The following is an 18,381-nucleotide window of genomic DNA, read 5'->3' on the forward strand; positions in this document are numbered from 1 at the left end:
CTCACCATGCTTTTGTCCACTGCCAGATCACCGTAGACATTCTGCAAGCGCCTATGAATATCTGAGATGCCCTGGTTTTCCGCCAAAAGAAACTCGATCAGTGCCCGTTGTTTGCAACGCACATCCGTTACAGACGCCATTTTAACAGCTCTGTACAGCGCTGCCACCTGTCGGAGGTCAATGAAACTATACGAGACGAAGCGGGAATGTTTGAAAATATTCCACAAGAAATTTCCGGTTTTTTCAACCAAAATTGTCCGAGAAAAAAAAAGTGTTGCATTACTTATTGAACTGCCCTCGTATTTACCTTCTTCTCGTTAAGCAACATTAGTCACAATGTCAATGGATCTGTATTTTCTTATTGTTACATTCCACAACACTAGTGCTGCAGACCTGTAGACATCGTTCTCAGAAGGAAGGATACGTTTTGACACTCTGTTGATGACTTGGCCATTGGAGACAAAGCACATGTTTGGTCTAGGAAAGTACTGGGTAGGAAATCGGCCAAGTCATTATCAAAAGGCAGTTGTAGAAGGCATGGAAAACCTGAATCTTGACAATGGGAGTTTTTGAACAATTGTTCCTTCAAAGGTGTCCAATGTCTTACCACTAAGCCAGCAGGTAGCTCACTGTTTTCGTATTTTTAATAATTAATTGCTGGGATTGCACGTCGTTAATGAAGTCAGAAACGAGCAAATTAAAGACCATCTGTTGCTCATCGCGAGTGCTAGGCGGGACAGACTGTTTGCCGTGACTTTGCAGTGTCGAAACGCGACTAGCGTCTTGGAATTGCGCCACACCCACGCTGCCAGTAAAATGCACTGAAATTGCAGGGTATCGCCAGCAGTAAATAAGCTTAACCGTACCTCGGAACGTAACAGCGTCCCTGCCTCCAGCGCAAAGTGCATAGTAGAATTCAGCGAGAGAAGAACCCGCTAGCAGACATGGAAACAGTCACAAAGACAGTGTAATGTTAGTCTGTAATTTGTAATGTATTATGCCTTACAGTGGTCGTATAAACATATGGAAACCTTTATTACACTAGCAGTAAATTATTTCCGGAAAGAAATAGCCATTTCCATACATCATTTAGCTTTTTTCGGACACACACCACTAAGAAAACGAAGGTGCGCTTCAGTGACTGGACAACTAATTGAGATTAAGGAATGCAGTGTAATTTGAGCCGTGATGACATAGTATTAATGGGTGATCTACGGTGTTTTGTTTTTGGTAGACGTATTAATGTTGCTTGTCGTACTGCTTTTCCTTAAAATGCGCTTTTTATTCTTACTGATAAACCTTATGAGCATCTAAGGACGCCAGTGATACTTTATAACATTTTTGCATTCAGACGTGTCGAGTGTATTTCCCTCCAGTATTAGCTACACGTTTTTACTCCATTCGCTTAGAGAAATTGGAAAAATGACTGTCGCGATACCGACAGCACACTTCGTAATCTTTTTAATTCCTCCGATTACTACGTGACGCATATGATGATAGTACTTGGGCAGTCTATCTCGAATACCGATTCTCTACATTTATTCAACAGATACCCACGCTTTTTTTCTGGAAGACCCGCATTTCGGTTTGTCGTATAGCAAATACGGAACTGTTCCCTTTCTAACCGTCTGATTTCGATTTTCATCGACGTAAGCTGTCATGAGTGGTGGGTAACGTTGTACCTTGGAATACTTTTCAGACATTCGCCTGTAGCAGAAATTAAATATCTTTTCTTATTCCGTTTTGAAATGATAGCACTCACTTTATGTTAGCTGTAGTGTTTCTCCGAAATTACAAAGAAATACTCCGGATAAGTAACGTTTCTCCAAATGTGAAAAACTGTTCCAAAGGATTTTTACGCCGGAATACCTGGACGCTGAATTACAACATCTGAAGCAGGTTTTCGAGAAAAATGGATACTCGGGGAAAGAAGTAAACAGAATTCTACTATCAAATAACGGAGGCCAAATAACTCAAGGCCGGAGGACAACCCTGAAAAACAACAGTGGAAGAGTACAGTCTCTCTACCTTTAATAAAAAAAAGTAATAGATCAGATCGGAGAAATTTTACAGAAACATGACATTAGACGGTTTTTAGACCAACAAAGAAAATAGGTCAAGCAGACCTCTGTGTAAAGGAGAAATGCCCCCCTCTATCAGCATGTGGCATATATAAAATTCCGTGTAAATGTGGTAAAGTCTATTCTGGAACAACCAAGAAAAGCGTGAACACACAGCTAAAGGAACACGAAAGTCTTTGCCGACTAGGAAAATCGACAACTGGTAGTAGCGGAGCATGCTAATCAATTAGGAAGTCACGAAGTGAAATTTTCTGAAAAAAAATTTATCTTCGACGACAAACTGTTATCCATGGCTATGAAATATATAAACATAGGATGAACTATATAAACATAGGGATAATTTTAATACGAAAGAAGACACCATGAAACTTAGCGACATATGGACAGAAGCTTTGCAGGATCGCTAAAGAGTTTTTTTTTATCTCTGACAAGACGACAATTGATAGTTAAGTTTCATCTTTGATAGGGATTATCTCTGCTTATCACGTGTAACTGGGCCCACGACCCTTTTTGTGGACTACATATGTCGCTCTCAGACATCCGATCAGTCAGTCGGCAAGACTCAGTGGTGGAGCAACGCTTCTGAAAATAACCAGCGCAGCTCTGGACGAAACGTTAAGAACAGAAGTGTTTCGTGGACCACGTCCTTATACAGCGAAAGGTTTACCAATAGTAACTACTTTTTAGTTTGTTTTCAGCTGCATGTCTGCAGTCCCAGCACACAGTGAAATCCTGGCGCCACATTGCCACGACTAGAACAACCAGTACGAAATGAGCAGCCCGTTCTATGAAATGTAGTATCTTGCGATAGTTCTTTTTCTCCATCTGAAGGGAAATAATGCTGCAACAGCCCATGTCAAGTTGGTGGAAGTGTATGACAATACTGCACCGTTTTAGAAAAAGAGTGAAAACCGGTTCTGCAAGTTTTCATCTTCAATAAAATTTTGAAAATGATAAAGGGCTCTGGCACTAGGTTCCTTGGCTGCTCACATCCATTTAGTAAGGCCTGCTTCCTTGGGCGATAAATTTTCCCCGTCTTTGGTGCTCTCCTGACGTGGCACCCAGTGACTCGTTCCTGTTTGGTTAAAATAACAGACTGTATCTCGAATGAAGAAAGCTGGCTTTTCAAGAATCACAATGTGGTCATTTTTGAGGTTTTATTTAATCGTATAGTGATTTTATACAATATACAGTTGATAAAAGGCAAATGATTTTATACAATATACGTATGATATTAGACAAGATTAAACCTTAAAGTCCGTGTTCTTCAACCAGTTAATTAAACTCTGTGTGAGAGTGAACAAGTCATCGGGAATTCCAGGGCATGAATGAAGTGGACAGCGATGGACTAAATGTTCAATTGTCTGCCATTCTTCATTACATTCACCCATTGGTGAATTGATCCAGCCCCATTTGTACCTGAAGTTCCTACAACAACCATGTCTAGTCCTTAACCTGTTGAGGCGGCACCAAAGGTTCCTCGGTAGGTCAAAACGTTTTGGCTTCTTTGTGGGATCAAGGTGATGGGCTCTTGTTCCCAATGTTTTTGTTGACCATTCATGCTTCCAGCTTTCATTTAGATCAAAACCATCCGCAATGAGTTGTCGTGCAGTAACACTTGCTGGTCTTTTAGATCGCAAACGTTCCTGTGGCGGATGACAGAATTGGTGCTAATGGTTCAAATGGCTCTGAGCACTATGCGACTTAACTTCTGAGGTCATCAGTCGCCTAGAACTTAGAACTAATTAAACCTAACTAACCTAAGGACATCACACAGACCCATGCCCGACGCAGGATTCGAACCTGCGACCGTAGCGGTCGCTCGGCTCCAGACTGTAGCGCCTAGAACCGCACGGCCACTCCGCCCGGCGATGACAGAATTCCTGGTGCAGTGGTAAAGAGGGTGATGCAGAGATTTTCTTGGCCTCCCTCCCTTGATTAGAAGCCAAAATTAAGACTGCTATAACAAAGGTCTTCACCTGGTTGTCCACCTGTTGGTTAAATATCTACGTCTACATCTACATCAAAATGATTACTCTGCAGTTCACAAAATGGTTCAAATGGCTCTGAGCACTATGGGACTCAACTGCTGAGGTCATTAGTCCCCTAGAACTTAGAACTAGTTAAACCTAACTAACCTAAGGACATCACAAACATCCATGCCCGAGGCAGGATTCGAACCTGCGACCGTACCGGTCTTGCGGTTCCAGACTGCAGCGCCTTTAACCGTACGGCCACTTCGGCCGGCTCCAGTTCACAATTGAGTACCTGGAATATGGTTCATAGAACCACTTTCAAGTTATTTCTTTACATTTGTTTTGAGGTGGGATGTTACAGCTGTCAAATGATTGTGAAACTTCATTGAAGATGACCATCAGCTGTTCATTTGTATGCTCTGTGCTACCAGTAGTATTGAGCACAAAAATAAATAACCACGGTCATATACAATGAAGTTTCACAACTATTTCTCTACAGTTCCACTCTCAAAGCGCGCGCTGGGGAAACGGACACATAAATCTCCTCGTACGAACTCTGTCTCACTTGCTTCATTACGATCATCATTGCTCCCTGTGTGGGCGCCAGCATTTTCACATTCGGAGGAGATAGCTGGTCACTGTAATTTCATGAGGGGACCCTGCCGCAATAGAGAACGCCTTTGTTTTGATGGTAGCTACCCCATGCAGCTACCCCAATCCGCTGCGGCACTTTCTCCCCTACTTCGTGATAATACAGGCTAAGCTGCCCCTTTTTGAACTTTTCGATGTCCTCCATCAATCCTGTCTGGTGCAGCTCATGCAGGTCTCACACCGCGCACTATTACTTTCGAAGAGGATGGACGAATGTAGTGTAGCCGGTCTCTTTAGTAGTGCTGCTGAAGTTTCTAACAAGGGAACCTCCCCATCGCACCCCCCTCAGATTTAGTTATAAGTTGGCACAGTGGATAGGCCTTGAAAAACGGAACACAGATCAATCGAGAAAACAGGAAGAAGTTGTGTGGAACTATGAAAAAATAAGCAAAATATACAAACTGAGTAGTCCATGGCCAAGATATGTAACATCAAGGACTCTGTGAGCTAAGGAGCGCCGTGGTCCCGTGCTTAGCGTGAGCGGCTGCGGAACGAGAGGTTCTTGGTTGAAGTCTTCTCTCGAGTGAAAAGTTTAATTTTTTATTTTCAGACAATTATTATCTGTCTGTTATTTTTCATTATTTTTTTGAGAGTGATTATCACATCCACAAGAAAACCTAAATCGGGCAAGGTAGAAGAATCTTTTTACCCATTCGCCAAGTGTACAAGTTAGGTGGGTCAACAACATATTCCTGTCGTGTGACGCACATGCCGTCACCAGTGTCGTATAGAATATATCAGACGTGTTTTCCTGTGGAGGAATCGGTTGACCTATGACATTGCGATCAAATGTTTTCGGTTCCCACTGGAGAGGCACGTCCTTTCGTCTACTAATCGCACGGTTTTGCGGTGCGGTCGCAAAACACAGACACTAAACTTATTACAGTGAATAGAGACGCCAATGAACGAACGGACAGATCATAACTTTGCGAAGATAAAAAGAGTAAACTTTTCACTCGAGGAAGGACTTGAACCAAGGACCTCTCGTTCCGCAGGCGCTCACGCTAACCACGGGACCACGGCGCTCCTTAGCTCAGAGTCTCCTTGATGTTGCCTATCTTGCACATGGACTACTTAGTTTGTATATTTTGCTTTTTTTTCATAGTTCCACACAACTTCTTCCTGTTTTCTCGATTGATCTGTCTTCCGTTTTTCAAGGCCTATCCACTATGCCAACTTATAACTAAATCTGAGGGGGGTGCGATGGGGAGGTTCCCTTGTAAGTGTTCTGGCAATAAATCGGAGCCTCGATTCGCTTTCCCCACAACATTAACACGCAATCGTTCCAGTTTAAACCATTCGTAATTGTAGTCCATAAGTACTGAATTTGTAGCCTTTGCATTTGTGTGATTGATAGTGATACGTAAATTTAGCGGATTTCTTTTAGTAATAGTGTGGGTAACTTCACACTTTTCATTAATTAGAGTCAGCTGCCACTTCTCACACATATTATATAATATCTTGTGTAAATCACTTTACAGTTGGTTTTGATCTTCTGATGACTTAGCTAGACTGTAAGTGATAGCATCATCTGCAAAGAATCTAAGAGGGCTGCTCAGATTGTCTCCTAAATCTTTTATGCAGAGCAGGAAGAGCAGAGGGTCTGTAACACTTCCTTGGCGACCTCCATGTGTCACTTCACTTTTACACGATGACTTCCCGTCAGTTACGACAAACTATGATCTAATTAATGCTTTGTATACATCTTATAGGTCTGAAGATGACCACAGTAGTGGTCGAAACCGGTCACCTTGTAAAATAAATCGTGATCAAGACTGTTTTTAATAGTAATTATAAACTATGATCTTTCTGACAGGAAATTAAAAATGATGTGTCGACAGAAGTGCCGACACAGTGTGGTTTGAGGGGACCGCAATGCACGCTATAAGCTCACGAAAGATGGCGTGAGGTCTGAAACAGAATACGTAACGAATGCTATAAAGAAAAGTACGTAGCTGCTGGAATACTTAACTTTAATCCATCCTTGTTGTACATCGCTATTTACGATACAATTGAGACTCTGTAGATTCAGGCAATAAACTACTAATGGCGCCTTGCTAGGTCGTAGCCATTGACTTAGCTGAAGGCTATTCTAACTATCTGCTCTGCAAATGAGCGAGGCTTCGTCAGTGTGCATCGCTAGCTACGTCGTCCGTACAACTGGGGCGAGTGCTAGTCCGTATCTCGAGACCTGCCGTGTGGTGGCGCTCGGTCTGCGATCACTAACAGTGGCGACACGCGGGTCCAACATGTACTAATGGACCGCGGCCGATTTAAAGCTACCACCTAGCAAGTGTGGTGTCTGGCGGTGACACCACAAGAAATCTCCAGTCGCACAAGTGAGGCGAAACTCGGTAGGTACGCAATTTGATTAGAAGACGCCTGCGAGGATTAGTGTCAAATGCCTTCTGGGAATCCAAAAATACGCACTCAATCTGACATAACCTATCGATAGCACTCATTAATTCCTGCGAATAAAGAGCTAATTGTGTTTCATAACAACGATTTTTGCTGAATGCGTACTGGCTATTTGTCAATATATCGAGGAAATTTATAATGTTCGAAGAATATTCCAGAATCCAAAACGACGTTAGTGACATGGGTTTGTAGTTCAGCGGATTGTACCTATTTTCTTTCTTGAGTATTAGTATCACCAGTGTAACTTTCTGTACTTAGCTACAAATCTTTAGACTGGCGAGTGGTTGTATATGACTGCTAAGTGTGGAGCTATTATATTAGCATACAATGAAAGGAACGTAACTGGTATTCAGTTCTGGACCTAAGGCCTTGCCTTTATTAAGTGATTACAGTGTTTCCCTACCCGAGGACACCTACGCCTAAGTTACTGTTGTTGGCAGCTGCTCTTGATTAGAATTGTGGAAAATATTCTTCGTCTTCTTCGGTGAAGGAACTTCGCAAAACCACGATTAGTAATTCTACTAATAATAAGCTTTTAATTGATATTTTATACAATATTTAAGTAGTTCCATGGCTGTAAAGAGATATTTTATACGTAACTATTTTTATATTATTATTGTACTTTTTTTACGTTTTGACGAATATGTCACCCCGTTTTACACTGACCGGTTGACGTGAGGTAGAGGGAGAAGAGGTAGGCGGAGCATCTTCGTATTTAAGCGTATGCCCCTCACTTGCTGGCACCAGATGACATCATAGCAGCTGAGAAGAGTGCCCCACCAACCATCTTCGAAGGATGCCATGGGTATAACAAGTCTTATTATAATTTATCCTTATAAGCATTTTGTCATATTTTATTGTCAATCTAGAAATATACTAACGCGAATTCTTTACAGACGAATGGAAAAACTAGTAGAAGCCGACCTCGGGGAAGATCAGTTTGGATTCCGTAGAAATATCGGAACACGTGAGGCAATACTGACCCTACGACTTATCTCAGAAGCTAGATTAAGGAAAGGCAAACCTACGTATGTAGAATTTGTAAACTTAGAGGAAGCGTTTGACAATGTTGACTGGAATACTCTCTTTCAAATTCTGAAGGTGGGAGGGGTAAAATACAGGAAGCGAAAGGCTATTTACAATTTGTACAGAAACCAGATGGCAGTTATAAGAGTCGAGGGACATGAAAGGGAAGCAGTGGTTGGGAAGGGAGTGAGACAGGGTTGTAGCCTCTTCCCGATGTTATTCAATCTGTATATTGAGCAAACAGTAAAGGAAACAAAAGAAAATTTCTGAGTAGGTGTTAAAATTCATGGAGAAGATATAAAAACTTTGAGGTTCATCGATGACATTGTAATTCTGTCAGAGACAGCAAATGACCTGATAGAGCAGTTGAACGGAATGGACAGTGTCTTGAAAGGAGGATATAAGATGAACATCAACAAAAGCAAAACGAGGGTAATGGAATGTAGTCAAATTAAGTCGGGTGATGCTGAGGGAATTAGATTAGGAAATGAGACACTTAAAGTAGTAAAGGAGTTTTGCTATTTGGGGAGCAAAATAACTGATGATGGTCGAAGTAGAGAGGATATAAAATGTAGACTGGCAATGGCGAGGGAAGCGCTTCTGAAAAACAGAAATTTGTTAACATCGAGTATAGATTTAAGTGTCATGAAGTCGTTTTTGAAAGTATTTGTATGGAGTGTAGCCATGTATGGAAGTGAAACATGGACGATAAATAGTTTGGACAAGAAGAGAATAGAAGCTTCCGAAATGTGATGCTACAGATGGGTAGATCACATAACTAATGAGGTGGTATTGAATAGAATTGGGGTGAAGAGAAATTTGTGGCACAACTTGACTAGAAGAAGGGATCGGTTGGTAGGACATGTGCTGAGGCATCAAGGGATCACCAATTTATTGCTGGAGGGCAGCGTGCAGGGTAAAAATCGTAGAGGGAGACCAAGAGATGAATACACTAAGCAGATTCAGAAGGATGTAGGTTGCAGTAGGTACTGGGAGATGAAGAAGCTTGCACAGGATAGAGTAGCATGGAGAGCTGCATCAAACCAGTCTCAGGACTGAAGACCACAACAACAACAACAACAACAACAACAACAACTAGTAAGGTAACGAAACTTCCTGGCAGATTAAAACTGTGTGCCGGACCGAGACTCGAACTCGGGAGCTTTGTCTTTCGCGGGCAAGTGCTCTACCAACTGAGCTACCCAAGCACGACTCACGCCCCGTCCTCACAGTTTTACTTTTGCCAGTACCTCGTCTCCTACCTTCCAAACTTAACAGAAGCTAGTTCTGCAAGGTTGGCAGGAGAGCTTCTGTTAAGTTTGCAAGGTAGGAGACGTGGTACTGGCAGAAGTAAAACTGTGAGGACGGGGCGTGAGTCGTGCTTGGGTAGCTCAGTTGGTAGAGCACTTGCCCGCGAAAGGCAAAGCTCCCGAGTTCGAGTCTCGGTCCGGCACACAGTTTTAATCTGCCAGGAAGTTTCATATCAGCGCACACTCCGCTGCAGAGTGAAAATCTCATTCTGGGAACTAGTAAGGTTTCTATTTCTTTCTAAATTAAATTACAAGTCTGATGATGGTCATGTGATATGTCGGAAAGTTGTCACCTTTGTTCTTGTAGCATACGTTGTGCCATGAAAACTGAATTTTTAAAAGAAAAATTGCTTTAAAAAAATTTTTTTAACTGCATATGTGGAATGTTTTTGGATATACTCCCCGGAAATTAGTACTTTATTCGCATAGCCAAGCGACATGTTGGACTACTTGTTCGATCGAAAGAGCTGGTGTGTTTGGCGCTGCTGCGCCTGCATTGCGCGCCACGTGCCTAGCCTAGGCTGCAGGCTAGAGCGGCCGACTTGGCAGGGGCCCCGCTGCCGCACGTGGGCGCCGCTGGCCGCTGGCCGCTGGCCGCCTGCTCAGCGCCAGAGGCCGCGCTGCCGCCGGCGCATACTGAGCAGCCGCTGCGCAGCCAACAGCGGGCTCCCTCCACACCACTGCCACGGGACGGGGCCTATGTCTCTGTCACTGCAAAAATGATAGCTGGGGACACCACCACAATTGCTAAAATAAATCCTTTCTCCAGTATCTCACCAACGGCGTTCGCAGTGTAGCTGCTCCTCGTGTCCTCTGGTGGAGATTGGTGGGTCAGGATGTGTCAAAACAACTACGTTGACAGGAGAAGCCTTTGTTTACTTCCCAACAGTAAACCGGGTGATCAAAAAGTCAGTATAAATTTGAAAACTTAATAAAAAAATTGACACACATGCTTGGAATGGCATGGGGTTTTATTAGAACCAAAAAACAGTTCACAAAATGTCAGACAGATTGCGCTGGACAGCAGAACGTCAGTGACTGCGCAAGACAATCGTGTATAAAAGGAGCTGTAATGAGGGAGAGAATCAGATGGGCCAGCAGTCGCAGCATGTTCACGTTACCTGAAAGCTGTTAGTGAACCTGTATCATCAGATTGGGCAATGTTCAGCGTTACGATCCTATCGCCAAAGGAAGGAGACTCGAACGGGTAAAGGTCCGTTGACAAATGCAGCTGTGGTGAGAATGATTTCGGGGTTGTTTAGACGCCAGACCCCGTAGTGGCCGACCGAGCACAAGGCGTAATGCCGCTGAGACAGTTCAGGAAGAAATGCAGACTGTAGCGGCCTCGTCTATGCATGGGGAAGTCAGCGCTCGTGCAGTCGCACGTCGCACCGGCATTCCATATACTACTATTTCGTTGGCGCTGAGGCGTACCCTCCGATGCTATGCGCACAAAATCCATCGGCATCGTGAACTGTTACCTGGCGATTTAGTGAAGCTGAGGGCATTTGCCGTGTGGGCGGAAGATGACGATTGGTCGAGTAAGGTGTTGTGGACCGACGAAGCTCATTTCACTCTCCGAGGGTTTGTCGACGCCCACAACTACAGAATTTGGACTACCGAAAATCCTAGAACTGTCATGGAAATTACATTTCACGACGAGAAAGTCACGGTATCGGTTGGATTTACCACATCTACCGCTATCGGGCCTTTTTTCTTCGAGGAAATGCGTGATTCTGGTTTTGTAACTGCTACCGTGACGGGTGAGAGGTACGCCGATATGTTACAGAATCGCATCATCCTCAGCCTGGCTCATAAAAACCTGCTGGAACGTACGATGTTTATGAAGGATGGCGCTCCACCCCATATTGCTAGATGCGTAAAAGATCTCTTGCGCGCGTCGTTTGGTGATGATCGTGTGCTCAGCCGCCACTTGCGTCGTGCTTGGCCTCCCAGGTCCCCAGACGTTAGTCCTTTGGGGTTACCTGAAGTCGCAAGTGTATCGTGATCGACCGACAACTCTAGGGATGCTGAAAGACAACATCCGACGCCAATACCTCAGCGTAACTCCGGACATGCTTTACAGTGCTGTTCACAACATTATTCCTCGACTACAGCTATTGTTGAGGAATGATGGTGGACATATGGAGCATTTCCTGTAAAGGACATCATCTTTGCTTTGTCTTACTTCGTTATGCTAATTATTGCTACTCTGATCAGATGAAGCGCCATCTGTCGGACATTTTTGAACTTTTGTATTTTTTTGGTTCTAATAAAACCCCATGTCATTTCAAGCATGTGTGTCAATTTGTACCTCTCTATCTACATTATTCCGTGATTTATTCAGTTTTCAAATTTATACTGACTTTTTGATCACCCGGTATACTGGTAACTCGTGCCCTTGTTAGGCTGCGTCTGGCGGTAGGCGTCAAACCCGCAGACTATGGTGCACGGTGCGCTGAGGTGACACAGGTGACTGCTGCTACGTCTAGTTCAGCATAGTGGAGAGGAAAACGTATGACGTGTGCATATCCTGGCGGCTGGTGGTACCGGCTCAATCGCAGGACGAGGTGGCGCGGCTGGGTGTAGTTGGAGGTGAGGCTGGCGGTCCGTCGATTCGGTGTGACGTATGGTATGAACACCAGACCACAGTCTGGCTTTGGGTACCAGGCGCCTACATCAACATCTACATCTACATGGTTACTCTGCAATTCACACGTAAGTGCCTGGCAGAGGGTTCATACTACTTCTCTACCATCCCACTCTCGAATGGCACGTGGAAAAGAGGAACACTTAAATCTTTCCGTTCGAGCTCCAACATCTCTTATGTTATTATGATGATCATTTCTCACTACGTAGGTGGGTGTCAACAAAATACGTACGCATTCGGAAGAGAAAGTTGGTGATTGAAATTTCGTTAATAGATCTCGCCACAAGGAAAACCGCCTTTGTTTCAGTGACTCGCGTATCATATCAGTGACACTCTCACCCCTATTGCGCGGTAACACGAAACGAGCTCCCCTCTTTGATCTTTTTCGATGTCCTCCGTCAATCCTAACTGCTAAGGATCCCATACCGCGCAGCAATATTCCAGCAGAGGACGGACAAGTGTAATGTAGGCTGTCTCTTTAGTGGGTTTGTCGCATCTTCTAAGTGTTCTGCCAACAAAGCGCAGTCTTTGTTTCGCCTTCCCCACAATATTATCTATGTGGTCTTTCCACTTTAAGTTGCTCTTAATTGTAATTCCTAAGTATTTAGTCGAATTTACAGCCCTTGGATTTGTGCGATTTATCGTATACCCAAAATTTATCGGATTTCTTTTAGTACCCATGCGGATGACCTTGCACATTTCTTTGTGTAGTGCTAACTGCCAATTTTCGCACCATACAGAAATTCTCTCTAGATCATTTTGTAATTGGAATTGATCGTCTGATGATTTTACTAGACGGTAAATTACAGCGTCATCTGCAAGCTATCTAAGGGGGCTGCTCATATTATCACCTAGATCATTTATATAAATCAGGAACAGCAGAGGGCCTATGACACTACCTTGCGGAACGCCAGATATCACTTCTGTTCTACTCGTTGATTTACCGTCTATCACTACGAACTATGACATCATGTTTTAAAATTTGTAGTACCGGTATCATGATTAGAAAAAATAGCGGTGGCTTATCTATTATATCCAATGATCAAGTTTATTTGTGAAAAATAGGACAGAAAGTATTAGATAATACTTAACTTATCCACTCTTTTTATTACTTGAAGTTCTAGAGTCAATAATTGAATTGTTGGTTACTTAGTAGGTGGGAGGCAAACAGCAAGTATTTAGTGTATATGTGGATGGAGCAGCTTTTTTCAAAGTAGTAACTTTCTTTTCTACTTTAATTTACTAGCTGCTGTAGGTATGAATATAACTATGCAGTACAGAGATAAATTAATGTTAATGCAGACTATCTACAATTTGCTTGTTACTATAGATCTTGAATCATTCCATATGCTCCAAACCGAGGGTATGGTGTGGTCGCCCTCCCCCTTACGCTAAAATATTACAAATCATGTTGGTAACTGAGGAGTGTGTAGAATAATAAAGTTTCTAACGGTTTTCTCCCTTCTTATCTCCATTATTAACGCCAAGCACCCACTATTAATTGCAAGCAATTTCTACAATCATTAATAACTACGATACAGTCTCCGTCTTTGCGACGTCTGCTACGATCACAACCACGCTTTTCAATAACAGTTTTTACTACTTTGCGTGATCGTCTCATTGTCTCATTGCTTATGACGTTTATCTGTTAAGTTTTATAGATTCATTCCTAGGACTGCTTGATTGATAAGTCATTCTTCTCGTCAGAAATATAAAACACGATCGTCTAACACTTGCTCCTACAATTGTTGTACAATTTTACTTCGTTCACAATTCATCCAGTTTCAACACGTCTTTATCACTGGTGAAAGAATTTGGTCCAGTTTGTGGTAACTGTGAATTCAGAAAGACCACTCACAAATTTCTATGCACGCAGAGAAATTTGCAAGAAGTTACTTAAATGAGCAGAGCGTTCAGGAGCAACACCCTAGAGAGAGGTGGGGCGTAGGTAGGGGAGGAGGGTTAATAATAGTTTCGAGTGGCACAGAGGCCGTACAAGTCTTTCTGTTGGACGCCACTTCGACGACTTGTGTGTCCCTAACCTACCCCAGCTGTTATCTAGCCGGGGAAAGGGGACCTATAGTTTAAGGTGGAATCCGAACCACGTGTCTAATGACAGGAGATGAGAATCTTTGAGGGCTTTTGAGGAATCGGAGAGAGACATGGGCGGTTTTCGAAGAGTGTAAGCAGTACGGTTTTATATTACTAGCGCAAAGATGTATAACTCATCCAGAGTGGACGAAACACACAATTAGACGTCCAGGAGACTGTTACAGGGAGAAGTTTGTATTCTGTGGCAAAGGCGCTCAATGTAGTTAATTTTGAAACATACATTTAATTTTGATAATTCGTTAGTTTAGCTGCCTGTATGTTCCGTAGATCATTTTAACGATTTGTCTTTATCGTAATGACATGGAATAAGTCGAAACAGACGTGTAAATAATTAACGCAGGTTGTTAGTTACTTACAAGTTCCATGATCATTTTAACAATTTTTTTATCGAAATGCTGTGGAACGGGTCTGTTAACACAAATTCGCCGCTGGAGAATAATCCCATCGCACTACCTTTGGAAGAGTAAAGAGCGAACACGATAAGACCAACTATGACAATGTTCATTATCTGAAAGAAGTCGTCGATATAGAAAGAAGAAGTAAGGAAATCCGTGCATACGATCGGGTAGCCGTAGTATTGAATTACAACTCGGAAAGAAGTTACGTAATTAATTTTTTGCATGTTTTCAGGTCCACGTCTGCAGTGCTGGTACACACTGAAATCCGTTTGCCACAGCAACGTAACTAGTCCTTAGAGCCGAACCAAAATGGCACAGGCCATTGATAAAACGGAATATTGTGTTTTGTTTTCTGTATTTGAAGGGAACAACAGAGTTGAGTTTGTTAGGTAGCATACACGTTCCCAGTGTGGTCACGTAATTATGAATGATTAAGAATCAAGTGGAAGACTGAATGCCTCTCAAGTACCGGGATTCGTTTGAGAACTGGGGGCCATAGTAAAAAAAAGCGAGGATCGATCATGAACTAGTTGTCAACATCTTGCGCGAAATTTTGGACATTACGAAGTCGTCATCTGCTGAATTCTATGACTGCCCTGACCCATTGAAATACCACCCTGAAACAAGATAGAATCGGAAACGTTGTAGCTGCATCCGGCCAATCTAGATGAAATCCTTTGTCATCTGACCACCATGGACGAGATTTGGATGCATAACTATGTCCCAACACATAGTAACAATACAGGCAGCGGAAACATGTGGATTCATGATCCCATTGAAAGGCAAACATCCAACCATCATCGGACGGGGTGATGCTGATTATCTTTTGCAGTTGCCACGGTGTGACGTTGAAAAATTACGCTCGTAAGATGTAAAGCGCCACAGGAGAACACCGTCGAGTTTTCCTGACGAGGTAATGCTAGGCTGTGCGCCGAAACTTGACGATAAGCTGTCTAGGATTACCTACACGGCAGCGCTTCGACTCATTCCGCACATGCTTTTCCTTTGGGCTATCAGCTATTCTCTTTATACTGCACCCACTGAGTGCTTTGTCTTTCTTCGAACAAACAACAGCGTTGCAGGTATCTCGAGACAGATGACGAAGTGATTTTCGATGCGGAATATCTCATCAACAGCCGAGATGCAGATCTTTATAGCCCAGATCAACGTCAAGTAATCAATCACTGGTAGAAATATCTCACAGTGAAGGATGAGTATATAGAGAAGGGATGACTGCATCTTCAAGTTCCTTTACTGCAACTTAACTGCTTGGAGGCTTTAAGAATGGTGTTCAGTAAGAAATGCAACAGTTTTTTTCTGAAAACAGGTTGATTTTATGTACAAAGGCTGAAGTGATCGGGAATCGAACACAAGTCTCCTGCTTACTAGGCAGATACGTTAGCCAGTATGCAACCTTGGCACAGCGGTCCACATAACTGCGCGGATTACCCTGGCACGTCTACCTCCTCGACCCAAATTCTAAAGTTGGTTTTGTTCAGAATTCCAATACACCACATTATTCCCCACTCTCTTGGATACAAACCCCTATTTTCAACATAATCTCCGTTCAATGCGATGGTCTTGCGCGCCGCGCGGGATTAGCAAAGCTGTCTATGGCGCTGCAGTCATGGACTGTGCAGCTGGTCCCGGCGGAGGTTCGAGTCCTCCCTCGGGCATGGGTGTGTGTATGTTTGTCCTTAGGATAGTTTAGGTTAAGTAGTGTGTAAGCTTAGGGACTGATGACGTTAGCAGTTAAGTCCCATAACATTTCACACACATTTGAACATGTTTTTATTTTTATTTATTCATTTATTTTATTTTTTGATGGCCTTGCGCCACCTTAATGGGAGGGCCTGTATGCTGGCATGGTACCACTCTGGCTCGACGTCGGGGTCAACGTATTGCTGCATCAATAACCTCCCCATTATTCACTTTCTGCTTCTCGTGGAGTCGATGCTTCGTTGGGTCAAGCAGATGGAAGTCGGAAGGTGGGAGATCCTGGCTGTAGGATGGATAAGGAAGAACAGTCCAGTAAAGTTTCGTGAGCCCCTCTCGGGTGCACAGATTCGTGTGAAGACTTGCTTGTCGTAGAGGAGGAGAAGTTCGCTTGCATTTTTGTGGCGACGACCAGGCTGAAGACTTTTTTTTTTCATTTTCCTTAGGGTAGCACGATGAACTTCAGAACTGAACGTTGTTGTATGAGGGAAGACATCAAACAGAATAAGTCATCAGGGAATAACGTCCATGGTACTGGAGGGAAATGTAGAGGGTGAAATCTGTAGAGGAAGACAGAGACTGGAAAACAACCAACAAGTAGTTGGGATTTACGGTGTAAATGCTACTCTGAGTAGAAGAGGTTCGAGAAAGAGAGGAATTCGTGGCGGGCCCCATCTAACCGCCTCAGTGTGACGTAACTGCGGCGCCGCCGCCCCACCGCGGCACCTGGCCACGCCACAATTAGGACGCCCCCGCATCAGCGGCGCGCCGGCTCGCTTTCACCGTTTATTAAGAGCTGCGAGTGAAGCGCCGCCTCCGAATCGCAGGCAGCTGGGGCTGCGCTGGCGGCACGACGGTTGGCAAACGCGGCTACCGGGCTAAGCTGAACCGCCGCGGCCCGCAATTACTGCTCGCTCCTTTCTCCGTGTGATACGCGGCGGCGGCGGCGGCGGCGGCGGCGGCGTTGCATCAGCGACCCAGTGACGGCTCAGCCAGACGATAACGGCCCCATTGGAGGTTACCACCGAGAGCGGAACACTACCACCGCCAGGCAGATCGAGGTGTCGATTCCTTTTGAGCTTGTGAACACACGCATTGCCTATTCCCCAAGAGCCAAAATTCATGTTCCCCAATATACACGGTGTCTCAAACCATTTAGGTCAAATTGAAACAGGTGATAGTGGGTTCAAAACCAGATGCATTTGCCGGCCGGAGCGGCCGAGCGGTTCTAGGCGCTACAGTCTGGAACTGCGCCACCGCTACGGTCGTAGGTTCGAATCCTGCCTCGGGCATGGATGTGTGTGATGTCCTCAGGTTAGTTAGGTTTAAGTAGTTCTAAATTCTAGGGGACTGATGACCTCAGAAGTTAAGTCCCATAGTGCTCAGAGCCATTTCAACCAATTGAATCCAGTTGCATTTGGGTAGGGAACTAATGGTCGGAAATGCACATCGTGACGCCAGTCTCAAAGCTTGCTGACAATGGCACATGAAGTTCTGCTGTATGAAGTTCTGCTGTACTCTCTCAAAGATCGCTGGTGCCTGCTGTACCAGGAGGCAGGCGCCTGGACCCTAGCTAGCAGATCTTCAACCGTTTCTACGAGGATATCATACACCAAATTTTGGAAATAATCTAAGAGATGTGAGAACTGGCAATTCCAATCTAACAACGAGGGTATGTGTTCTTCAGATGCTCGCTGACATTATCATTGTATTGTATTGTATCTTAACCGGGGACCTAGAAACGACGGAGAGGCTCCGTCTCTGCCGCATCCGCAGTGGTCCACAACCCCACGACGACTACCGCAGACCACTTCACCCCTCCGTTGCCCCACACCGAACCCAGGGTTATTGTGCGGTTCGGTCCCCGGTGGTCCCCCCAGGGAACGTCTAACACCAGACGAGTGGTAACCCCTATGTTTACGTGGTAGAGTAATGGTCGTGTACGCGTACGTGGAGAACTTGTTTGCGTAGCAATCGCCGACATAGTGTACCTGAGGCGGAATAAGGGGAACCAGCCCGCATTCGCCGAGGCAGATGGAAAAC

This window comes from Schistocerca piceifrons, chromosome 6 (assembly GCF_021461385.2).
Source record: "Schistocerca piceifrons isolate TAMUIC-IGC-003096 chromosome 6, iqSchPice1.1, whole genome shotgun sequence".
In the NCBI taxonomy this organism is placed as follows: domain Eukaryota; kingdom Metazoa; phylum Arthropoda; class Insecta; order Orthoptera; family Acrididae; genus Schistocerca; species Schistocerca piceifrons.